This window comes from Ochotona curzoniae, unplaced genomic scaffold, assembly GCF_017591425.1.
Source record: "Ochotona curzoniae isolate NIBS_2020 unplaced genomic scaffold, NIBS_Ocur_1.0 contig_66, whole genome shotgun sequence".
Classification (NCBI taxonomy): Eukaryota; Metazoa; Chordata; class Mammalia; order Lagomorpha; family Ochotonidae; genus Ochotona; species Ochotona curzoniae.
Window position 1 is genome coordinate 6,236,876 of NW_024466512.1, and position 12,768 is coordinate 6,249,643.

Below are 12,768 nucleotides of genomic sequence, written 5' to 3' on the forward strand. Positions count from 1 at the left end.
GACAAGAACATTCCTTAAATACCCGCAAGAGCCAGGGTTGGCTCAGGCTGAGGCTGGGAGTCAGGAACTCAACCCGGGTGTCGTGTGGATGGTGACAATGCAATCACTCGAGCCACTGCTCTTGAGGACGGGTCAACAGGAAGTTGGAGTCAGGAGCCAGCGCCGCGGATGAGCCCGGCACCACCACCAGCTCTCTCACCGATGGGTTTGAAGGAGTTACCACTCTGCTTCCCATACCTTTCTCGTGCAACTCCTGTTTTCAAACACAAGCACACACCTGCACTTTCAGGAGCCCAGAGATGCTCATCGAGCAGGTTTCCTTCCCACCAAGACTGGCGTGAGAAGGCACACAGCCGCCTACCAGCCAGGGCCAGGGCAGCACCTCCTATGCCCTACTTCACAGGGCACTTAGTATCTTCCGGACTTTCCCTATGGCCTCTGTAATGGCAGTAATGGATTAAAAATACCTACTAGAAAGATTACCTTCCATTGCTGCATTGTGTAATAAACATGCAAACTGCTGACATTTAAGCTATCAAGCACTTGGGTTATAGGAAAACGCCTAGTCCCAAGAACACTTTATTATTATGGATAACCCTCATTCCCAAAAGCTATCCAGGCAAAGTCCACCATTTTCCTAGTTGTTCCAATAACAGGGTCACACTATCAATAGGAGGATGTTACTAAGAACTGACACGATATGCAAAGCAGACAGAACAATAAAGTGCAATTTACCGCAAGTGATCTCGACCGGCCATGCCATAAAATGCCCAGCCCTGTCACTCCTGATAGCCAACAGAGGACAGTTAGGGGACGCCTTTCCCTGGATGATTCGGTACTTCTGAAAAGGAAAGTTAATCACACAAACTGCTCAGTCCAGCCTAGATAGGCTAAGCTGCATCGCTAAGACTGCAGAATTGCTAGGCTGGTTAATATCCTGTAACACTTCTGTTTACGAAGGGAGGCCACGCTGTCCTCAAGCCCCAGGTGGCCTCAGCATCAAGGGCCATGTGGATGGCCTCGGGAGTCTTGGTTTGCACCTGAGAGGTTTGAGTACAGGTGAGCTTTGAGCAGCCAGCCACCTCCACACAGGACGACCCTCCTAGTCCCTCCATGGCCCTGCACGGCCTTCTCCACACCCTGCTGCCAGAACAGTGACTCCCAGAGCTGAGCTGAAGGGTCATGACAAAGACCACCAAACCTTCAGGAAGCTGGCTGTCCGGTCTATCTGTTAAAGACAGGGAGGAATTAGATCAAGGTGGATGACATTGTAGCATAATGACCGAGCTTACCGCATGCATTGGTACTCACTTCTGCCTCTATCACACCGTTTCCTTTACAGGGTGAGGACCCTCAGTCACTAATTACTGCTCATCTTTTCCTGTCCACAAATTTGAGCAGGGAGCCCTAAAAACACCAACGTGTAGATGCAGTTTTCTCAGGGGTAGGGACACTCAGCTGCACCGCCTCCCACAGAGGAAGCGGATTTGCAGCATGAGAACTGAGCACAGGTGCTGAGCTGAATCAAGTGCCCCCAGTCAGGCAGAACTGTGGTTCCTGGAACTAATCTCCTAAGCCACATAGCAAAAACAACACACCTTCATCATTTTGCAATTTGGGGGTCAGAAGTACAAAGCGAGTCTTATCGACTTAAGGTTTCCACCCGGCTACAGACTGTTCCTGCTGCACATTCTAGGGAAAAGGCCAAGTCTTTGGTGCATTTTCTAGAGTATACCTACCATCCTTGGCTTGTGGACTCTTCCTTCATCTCAAAACACCATGATCCAGCTGATGCTTCTCCTGCCATGTCTTTTCCTCTCCTGAGCTTCCACACTCATTTCCAAAAGGAACATTGTGAATACACTGGGTTCAGCACAGAATCCGTAAGTACCCCGCCCACTCACCCGACGCTGCAGAGGCTTAATCTAATTTCACCTGCACAGTCTCTTTTGCCCTACAAGGCCACATATCTATGGGTTCCAAGAATTGGGAGGAGGATACACAGGGTGGGTTTAGAGGACTTGGAAGAGATAAGCTCCAATCCAGGAATCCAGGAGGCAGGGTTTGGACAGGCGCGAAGGCTCTTTAGGCAGGAATGGCAGGGGTCAGCTTTACGGAAGAGCTGGGGATGCGCCAACATACTGAGTGACAGCATAAGTTATGGGTCAAGAAAAGCCCTCAGTTTTCTTCTATGTAAATTAATATGAACATGAATTTCAAGGAACCAGCATTGTGGCACAGCAGATCAGACTACTGCATGAGATGGCATCCCATAGGAGAGTACCAGCTCAAGTTCCGGCTGATTGATGCCCTGCTCGTGATTCAGCTTCTTGCTAATGTTCCTAGGGGAGGCAGCAAAGATGGTCCAAGCACTCGAAGCCATGCCACCTGTGTGAGAGGAGTGGGGTGGAGTTCCTGGCCCCTGATTTGTATTTGGCCAGATCTGGTTACTGTGGCCATTTGGGGAATAACAGAAACCATCTTTCTCTGTCTCTCTCTCTGCCTCTCCCTCCCTCCCTCTCTCTTCCTTTTTCCTTCTTTCTCTCTCTCTCTCTCTCCCTTCCCCCTCTATCTGGTTCTATCTCTCAAACAAATAAGTTGGTTTAACAGAAAATGGAGTTATAAGAAAAATTTGTTATGGTGCAAAAAATATTGTGAAAACCATGCATAAGTGCAATCTTCAAAAACTTCATGCAAAAAATTATAGAAAAACTACTCAAGGATTTCAACTATATTTAGTACCAAGATAAACTTGTAACTTATTTTTTATTTTTTTAAATTTGTATTTATACGAAAGGCAAAAAGGCAGAGAGAAAGAGAAAAAGAGAGAGTTCTTCCATCACTCATTTGTTCCCCAAATGCTTACAATGGTTGGAGCTGGACCAAGGCAAAGCCAAAGGACCAGAACTCAGTCCAGATCGCCCAGGGCCATGGCAGGGACCCAAGTACTTGAGCCATCACCTGCTACCTCCCAGGGTGTGCATTAGCAGGAAGTTGGAATACGAAACAGAGTGAGCTTGAACCCACCCGAGCACTGCTTGCAGTACAGGATGCAGATTTCCCGTAAGTGCTGTCTTAACAGCTGTGCCAAACACTTGCCCCTAAACTTGTCCTCTAATGCCATTTTCCATGCACTTTTTAAGGTGCTCTCAGAACCTCTAGCTCATGGGGTTATTACAAGGAATAAATAGGATAATATGTACAAAGTACCTGACACATGTTGGCCAGACATATGAAAAATATGGGGAACGGGACAGATCTCACAAACACTGACTTTGACTTCAGCTAACCTGCTCATCTCAGACCGATCTTCTCAAGGCTGAAAGGGAACAGCCAAAGAGAAGGTGTCCGCGGAAAACACAGCCTAAGGGTGACCACAAAAACATCTTGCGGCCATTCCCTTCCCAGAAGTTGCAAATTCTACATCCCATGGTCAAGGTCAGCTGCCAACGGACTTGGCTATTTCCGTCCAGAATAAAAAAGAGCTGGGGGGAGGGAGGGGCAGGGTGTAGTCCAGCCAAAGGAAATGTCCCCTGACAAACATCAGGAAACCATTTCTATGGCAACCCACCCCAGCCTGCCATGGGCTGTGGCCATCTTGGGCTCAGCCTCAAGTGCCAGCTACAGACTTCGCTCACCTTAAAAGAACTGTTCCCTTCTTGGGTTTCCTCAAAGGGTTTTTTTTTTTAATGCACTGTTTGTCAGAAAAAATTTTGGCAGGGGGTTCCGGCCCCGTTGTGGACAGCTGACCCCAGTGTTTGTTGGTGACAGTGCCCTAACTACACATGCTGAAGGCTTGGGGGTTGGCGTTGTGACAATATGAGAGTCTGGGTCCCACCTCCCTCCACCCCCATCCCCGAGCCCCTCGACATGATGGTATCGGAGGTTGGGCTTTGGGGAGGTAATTAGGACAGGATCCCAGGAGTCACCCTCCGCCACGTACGGACAGTGCTAAGAGGCGTCCCACATGTACCAGCACCTTGGCCTCAGGAAGCACCAGGGGGCCAGAGTGGACGCCCCTCTCAGGTGACGTGAGCTTTGTGGTGCATGTGACAGATGTCAGAGCCCAGATGCCTGAGCATTTCCTGAAAGCTGCAGGATCCACAGCCAGAGCAGGGGTTAATTTCCCTGAAGTCTAGATGCACCCTTTTAACAGGACAATGACTTGGCCCTACTTCAATACTTGAACTCCTGGCTAAGTTTCCCCTTCCACTCCTATGTTTTATTCTAGAGTTGTCTCCTCCTGCGTTTCAATCCAACAGAAGTGGTGAAGGGTCAAAATCTACCAAAGAAAGAGGCATTCAGGGCTGGCAGGATGGTTCAACTGACTAATCCTCCATCTCTAAGCACTGGGATCCCATATGGGGGGCTTTTATGTTTCTGCTGCTCCACTCTCCATCCAGCTCCCTGTGTGTGGCCTGGGAAAGCAGCAGAGGACAGTCGAAAGCCTTGGGACGCTGCACCTGCATGGGAGACCTATAAGAAACTTCTGACTCCTGGCTTCAAATCACTTCAGCTCTGGCCATTGGAGTCATTTGGGGAGTGAACAAGCAGATAGAAGTTCTTTCTCTCTGTGTTTTCTTTTATATGTAAATCTGCCTTTCCAATAAGAATAAATACATCTTTTTAAACAAAGGAAAAGAGCATTCATGGATGCAGATCGGAGTCCATGGCAGACAGAGGGGTCACAAGGGCACAGGTGCATCTCTGGAGTGGGACAGGTGGCCATTCGCAGCAATGCAGTTGACCCTGCTCCATGTTCTCATGGTGGCAAGAAACACACCACAGTAAGCTCAAGCCAAATGGTGTGCCTCTGGGATGTGTCACGCATCCCGCCCATGCCGGGTGCTGGGGGAAGTGAGCCGGGCCAGGATCTCCTCCAACACTCACCGCTCTGTCTCTGTTCCTGCTGCGCTCTGGGACTCCCCTCTTGCACACAGTCCTCCCCGCTCCATTTTTCTAGGTTTTCTCTGCTTCTCAAAAAGAGCTCAGTGTGCTGACAGCTCTCCTTTCAGGAAACCAGTGGCCTTGAGCCTAGAACCTGTTAGCGCCAACCAAAAGAACAACAAACATGGAAGCCAGGCTTGACATTGCATTTAAGTAACAAGGCACAGAGAGTGGAACTGTCATCTCCACAGGAGCCCAGAGCATACCAGGGGTTTGGGAAAGGCCGTGGGGGAGGTTTCACCATTTTTCAGAGCTGACATTGACCTAGCCCAATTAACCGCAACAGGATGTTAAGTCACACGGTAGGGAATAGTGGCCGGGGCACCTTGTCCATTTTCTGTGGAGACAAAGTGAAGGGACAGATCCAAGGGCAGTTGTGATTGTGGGAAAGGGCACTCAGCAGTACATAGCAGGTGCTCGGTACAAGGTTGTTTGTTCTTGAGGAAGAAAGTGCCATGTAAGGACCCCAAACTCACTCTGTGTGATATTGTGGTCCCCAACATCCTAGCTGGAACTCAATCCAAGTGGGAATTTATCATCTGATGTTGGAGACAGGAGCCATTCAGAGTGGCCAGGGGATGGGAGCCCACACACAAAGAGGGTGTCGGCTGGAGAATAAGATAGGAGAAGGACAGGCACATCTGCTGTGTTGACAGGTGCAACATGCCGTGGTACCAGGGAGGCTCGGTGGTCTCTCTGCGGCCACCAGGAGGCAGGACTGGCCCAAGAGTGGAACTCAGCAGCACAGAACTCTTCCAGCTGTTCCAGAACTGAACTTTCTGCAAGCAGAAACTCAGGGCGGCCAGTCCATGGCGGAGAGCTTGTGGAGGAGAGCAGGTTAGAGGCTCCTTCCAGACTGGAGCTTCTGCCATGCTGGTCTGGCCTGTGCACATGTGACCATCCTGCTCCCTCGCCTACCTCTCTGCTTCTCCTGCAGCTTCTACCTTCCACAACAGGGAGGGCTCGCGAGGCCCAGGACAGAGGGACTGCTTGTTCAGCATCCTGCTGAGAAGTGACAGCCTCACATCTAAGCAGCTGCTGACAGAGTCAGGGGTGCGAGCAGAGAAAGCCAGAGCAGCTGGCAGGAGAGGACCACAAGGCTGAGATCCCGGACATGGTCCCCAGGCCGGAATGCCTCAGCCACCCAGCTACTATGCTGGTTCTGGGTGTGGTGTGTCAGGGATCTCTAGGGCAGGGTGTCCCAGACCAGTGTGCCCCTGTCAGCCAACAGCGGTTTAAACCACACAGCTCAGGGCCAGGTGCAAGAGGGCATCCTGCTGATCCTCAACAGTGTGATGCCCAGTAAGGAAAGAGGATGAGAAGGCAGAAACAGAGGGACCGGTTGCGGCCACTCAGCTCTCATCCCCCTTCAGCCACCTGAGTCCTCTGGGTGCCCCACATGGCAGCAGCTGGAGCATCCATAAACAAAGCCCCTGCTCTCACCGGGGCCCCAATTCCAGCGAAAGAAATGAGCAAGAGGCTAAAGCGGTGTGCCCAGAACAGAGGGGTGTGGCTATAGCAGAGAAGGACGGCTGGGCTCTGGACCCTCCCCCATGTCCCACAGCTGTCGGCAGGAGGTGGGGGAGGGCACATCAGGCAGGGGACACTGTCCCCCGCTGGCCAGCAGGCTGCCAGGCTCTGCCACTTCGGTTGCCTCTCTAAGTATGCTCCCCTCTCTCCTCCAGGTGGCTCCCTGGAGTTCCCTGAGGTCAGATCACCCTCTAGTGGACACACTTTGGCCATCAGTAAATATCACCAGTATGCTGGACCTCAGTCACAATGAACCTACCGCCTTGCACACTGCAGGCTTCTGCAAAGGCACGAAGGCAACGGGATAAGAGGTGTGCCTTGAGAGAGGGACTGCCCTGTGACATGATAGAGGCTGCACAGTCTACAAGCTGGAGGCCTGGGAGAGCTGGTGCCAACCCAAAGAACTGGACAGCAGCCAGCCAGTGCCAGGGGCAGGGCTGTGGGCAGGAGAAGGTGGGTGTCCCTGCTCCAGCAGGTTCACTCTGCCCCTCCCTCCTCCACATTCGTGCTTGGTGGGGGGCCGAAAGATGGGACAAGCCCCTCACAAGCACCAGAAAGGGGGTTCTTCTCCATCATCCTACTCATGCAGCTGACAATTTCTTCTAGAACATCCACATCAGAAGTAGCGCAGAACCTTGGTCCAGCTACATTGGCATCCAGAAGGTTAGCCAGAACGCTGTAGGTGGGTCACAGGATAAGCCAGTGGGAGAAGGCGAGCCCTAACTGAACAGGAACCCCAGCCTTGGCACTACTAGGTGGGTTTGGCAACAGGGAGGAAGGAATTAGAGCACATTACTCACGGAGTGTACTGGGGTGAGTGCGAGAGGCCCAGGAGAGCAGGGGCGGTGGCTGCAGGCAGGACGCAGCCCTGGCCTTTGTCACAAGGACAGGCCACTGCCCCCGGCCCCTTCCAGGGAGGAGTCTGCACACCCAATGTATAGAGATGCATGGCGAAGGGGGACCCTTCCCCACCACGAGGCACTTCAGGCAGCCCCAGGCACTGCACGTGAGTCTGGGTCTGTCCTTGTTAGGCATGAGCAAACTGGCAGGGCAGGTGGGGAGCAACCCAGCTTGGAGCTGGGTAGGGGCTGCACGGGCACCAGCTGTCACACTTCTGGAAGCCACAGAGGGATTTTCCGTTTTCAGATTGAGGTATCTTTGCTGGCTGGAGCCTGACGAGGTGGCCCTGCTGGCTGGAACCTGACGAGGTGGCCCTGCTGGCTGGAGCCTGACAGGGGGTCTACCTTTGGGAGGTCCTTCTCTAAGGAGTGCTGCCTGCTCACCAGGACACCTGACCTCCGCCTGTGGTCCCTGGGCCAGTGTGGGGCAGGGCGGAGCGACCAAGGCGAGTCACAAGGGAGCATCCTCCAGCACTAGGGCCCGATGGCCAACTTCATACTGCCTCGCTCACAACAACTTTCAGTTAGTGAGTGGTCTGAGTAGAACTGAACTGGCAGGAAGTTCCCCGAGACCCAGGGTCCTTGCCACCAAGAGTCCCCAGGGGAGTGGTCGCTAAGCGATGATGTCACAGGGACCCAGGTCTCACCCAGCACCCTCTGGATCACTCAGGCTGTGGCGTCCCATGCCCCCCGTGAACAACTACATCATACGAGACAGCCTCGCTATGCCCAAATCCTCCCTGCTGTATCAATTCACTTTCCCCCTGCCTTCAACCCCTGCCAACCACCCATCTTTCTCACCACTCCTTTAATTTTCCTCTCCTGGAATGTTCTGACATGGGGGACCTGCACTGTAAAGCCAGTTCAATCAGCGCTGGGTCCTTTGTGGCAATTTTTTTTAAACAAAAAGATTCATTTGTGAGGTTTTCCTTTGATCTCGGCCGGATCTCTGAGGCAATCACGTTCAATGCTCCTAAATCAAACAGCTTCCAAAGGGCCACAAGGCCTGGCCAGGCTGCAGTGCACCCACACAGCCAGGGGAGCACCTGAGGCAGCCCAGGCCCAGACAGGGTGGGCAGCCCGGGCTGGCTCCCCAGAACCAGGCCCTGTGCCCCTAAAAGCCTGAATCCCTTCTGAAGTGTTGCCAGCACGCGGGTGTGGCTTAATGGCAAGTACTTGCATCCTGCCTGGCAGCTGGATTCCTTTCTGTGAGCCAGGCAGAGCAACGTCACCACACCCCTACCCCAGGCATTTCCCCAGGCCCTGAGAGGCAAGCGGAGGGGAGCCTGCCCACGGGCTGCACGCCCCTCCCGGGTTAGAGAGGTTCAAATTCAACACACAACAGACTCTGGGGGAACCGTCTCCAGGACTTCTCTCACGGGAAAGCCACCTCATATGCCCAGATCAGACCTGCCAAGGCCTGGACAATGCAGGGAGGGGCCACGTTGGAGCTTAGAGAGTGCTGCGGGCACACTCAGGTTGGCATTCATAAACTGCAAATGACCATCAGAGAGACCCACATAAACACAGGGACAGCGGGGTGAACCGAGGTGAGCGTGGGGTGGCGTCTCATCCTGCCTCTTGCAGCCCTGGGCACCGGGCTTCCCCAGATGCCCGAATGGCCACTGACATTGCGGCAGCTCCCCACCAATCACCAACAAGGGTGACCCATGGCAACCCTGCCTGCGCATGCGTGTAGGGCCTCACACTCTCCTGACCCCAGCAGGTGCCACTGGCTGCCTGTCACAGACAGGGACATCCAGCGACTTGCCCCTGGTCTGACAGGCAGCGATCCCTAGAGCTGGGATTTGAAGCCGTGACTTGGGGAGACCCGGGCTGTGTTTCTAGTTTCTGCCCAGCCCCAATCTTTGTGGGAATTTGGGGAGTGAGCAAGAAGATGGGGGCTTTCTACCATTTTCTCTCTGCCTCTCAAATAACAGACTCACCAGGTATAGCCAGAGTGCCTCTCCTGAAGCTGCTGGTGTGATGGTCCAGCGGGGCAGGCCCACTCCTCCCGTGACGAGTCCAAGCTCACCGACACCCACCTTGTCGGCTCAGCTAGACTTGGTCCTGGGGGCTCAGTATCCAGCCCGTGGCGCTGCTATTCGCCAAGCTGATACCAAGACAGGCCCAGATCTGAGGCCTCGCAGGCACTTGGCTCCTCGAGACAGGGGAGTTCTCTCTGTGGTGCCCACAGCCGATTCAGAGCTGGTCACCTCACAGACAGCATGCAGTCACTATGGAGTCATGTCTGTACTGACCAGGTCAGCGGAACTGCCAGGGAGAGAGAAGGGAGGGGCAGCCATCACCATACCTCCAGAGTGAGACCACCACAGTCACAGCACATGGCTACCCTCTGCCCCCCTGCCTTGCCCCCCTCCCGGAGAGGAGCAGAGCAGAACTCTGCCCCCACCATCTGCTCGCTGAACCCACCCATTTCTCCTAAGATCATTCACTGCTCCTTGGCAATGTTGTCCCCTCACCACTTCCCTCTGCTGTAGCAGCTGTGGCATCGGACCCTTCCTCTGAGCGTCACATGGGATGCAGCTACCATGCATGCAAGTGCGTTGGTCACCCTGTACACCTTATCTTCTGCCTGTGTCTGCCCATCCGAGACTGGACTGCACATCAGCTCCCCCTGGGGCAGTGGCCACCCAGCAGATGTGGCAGTGAGAACAACAGGTCATGAGCAGGCAGCAGGCAGCTGAGGTTCCTGCAGGAAGAGGTGAGGAGATTGGCGGCAACTTCTGGGCAGAAGGCGGGGTGCAGAGCTGCTTCCGGCCTAGCCATAGGGGACTGGAAGGAAGGGCCACCTTACAAAAGAATCAGGTCAGAAGGGAATGCAGAGCACAGAGCTCACGCCAAGGGGAGGTCCCAGGAGGATGCCCTCCCGAGACCTGAGATGCACCCTAAGGATGCCCCACCCTCACCCCCCACCCGCTCTGCACCTGACCTCCACACTTCCCCAGCAAGACATTGTCCCTCCCTGCAAGGACCCACTGGTGATCTCCAGCAAGTGATTTCCTCTCTCCTGTCCTTAATGTTTCCACCTGTAAAGTGGGGTAGTAATGGCTCAGGTTCTGTAGACTTACCCAGGTGGGTGTAACATGCTAGGCACACTCTTGGTCAACAGTGTCTGCTGCCCCCTGGAGGTGCTGCTGGCCAAATCTATGGTCACTTCCCAGTAGTAGTGTGGATGTGTCACACTGCATTCCCTCCCTCACCATGAATGAACAGCAAGGAAGCCCACAGTGCTGAGTTGCTACAACAGCTCAGACACCTGCCCTGCCCTGCCCAGGCCAGCGCAACAGCCAACAGGTGCACAGCATGGGCAGCTCAGGGTTGTAGCCAACAGTGAGCATCTCAAAGCGTGATCTGCTGGACACCAGAGGTCATCAGCGGCACAGGCTCCTCCCTGGAGCCAGCACTGACCTGGCCGTGGGAGGCAGGAGAGTTGACAGCTGTGATGAGAACAGGTTCACATTCCTCTGCCTGCACCAGACAAGCCCTTGAGCGTGGCTGTTCTCTGTACTTCACAGCCTCCTCAGCCCACAGCCCAAGCGGCACACTCCACACCCCTCCAATGGTCAGTGTTGATAGGACAGGGAAACCACTGGATTCACTGATAACCAGCCCCAGGAGGGGAAGGCCATTTCCAGAGCAACCTTGAACCTGGACCACAACCCTGCTGCACCAGCTCCTGAAGGTTTAGCCCTGACCTCAGCGGCACCTGCCAAGATGGACCAGGGATCCTTGCTGGCCAAGGCTGGGGCCCAAGATGTTTTCCAGGTAGAGAATTACACTGTGCATAGTCGAATACCACCGCCACCACAAGCCCAGGCACGTGCATTCCTCCCAGTTTTCAGATGGGAAAAGGCAAGTGTGCAAGAGGATGCTCCCTGCAGAGGGCCACCTGCTCAGACCATTCATTGGGTCCGGAAGGCGCCTCCACAGACCCCTGGCTGCTAGGGCCCCTCTCCTCCCACGGTCGGCATTGCTCAGCTAGAGCTGAGGGAGCACATCAGACATCAATTAGCATAAATGTTGCTAAAACTGAGAGCTTAACAGGTGTATCTTCACGCATTTAGTCCCTAAGGGAATAGGTATACTATCTTCATGGACACAGAGAGGCTAGCTGTTTTGCTTAAGGTCAATACAACACAGACCCTGGACTCAAACAGCTGCACCTGGCCCCCAAATCCCTGCTCTTTCGACTCAGTGCTCCAACTCCAGGTTTTAAGGCTAAGGTATGTTCCTGAAGCCTCCCTCACAGCCCAAAGTGAGCAGAGAAAATTGTCTTTTAACGGTCTTTAGAAGAGTTCTTTTAATGTTTTTATTAATTTAAAAGATCCAGAGAAATCTTTGATCCACTGCCTGACACTCCAAATTCCTGCAGCACCCAGAGTGACACCAGGGCCACAGCCAGGAGCCAGGAATTCCTTTTGGATCTCTCAGTGGGGCAGGAACCCACAGGCTGAGCCATCACCTGTTGCCTCCCAGGGGGTGCGTTGACAGGAAGCTGGAGGGGGCTGCACGTTGGCTCAACTGGTTAACATGACAGTGACAGGATTCCAGTGCAAGCACGTCTATATCAGGATGAGCAGTCCCCGGAGACAGAGGGTCCCACGGTCTGTGCAACCAGGCAACAAAGCACAAGCATGCCAACAATCACCAAGCAGCCATGTCTGTGGTCCTGCAGGGGTCTGCATCTGCAGACACTGGTCTGCCCCCACTCAGAATGCTGTGGCTCTCGGAAGATGTTGCTGTGTTTATAGAACCCCGGCCAGCTGAGCTCTTCCAGCAGAGGATGCCAGACAGGCTCAAGACACATGGGTGTGGGCTGTGGCTGGCGTTGATCTTAATGCCATGGGCCCACCTGCGGCAGCACCCCTGGCACCTCGCTGAAGCCACGGTCACCCTGACTCCCCTCACCTTTTGCAAGGAACGGGGGGAATGTTAAAGGAGGACACCCTGGCTCCTTCCTGACCCCGGAGTAAAGGGAGGACCAAGGCAGCATGGAGCCACAAGTCGTTCTGTTGCTCAGGCCACTACCTTGACCCCAGTTCCTGGCGCTGAGAACATGTGTGGCCTTCATCTTACAGGCAACGCCGTTCTCCCCGCCTCCGCCCTGCCAGGCCCTCCTTCTGACTTCTGCCGGTGCTGGAGTCTTTGGCCTTTGCTCTTGGCAGACACAGCCTGTTCGCACTCTGGGCTTCCCACGGGGACTGAGGCCTATGCAAATTTCCAGCTAAAGTGTGTGTTGGGCTTCTCCAAGCTGAAGTTTTGCAACAATCTTCTTGGATGTAGCTCCTCAAGCCCTTGGAAAGCCTCCTCTGGCTGCTTCAGACTGCACCTGTTCAAAGACATGTCTAAGGGAGCCCCTGCTCAGAAA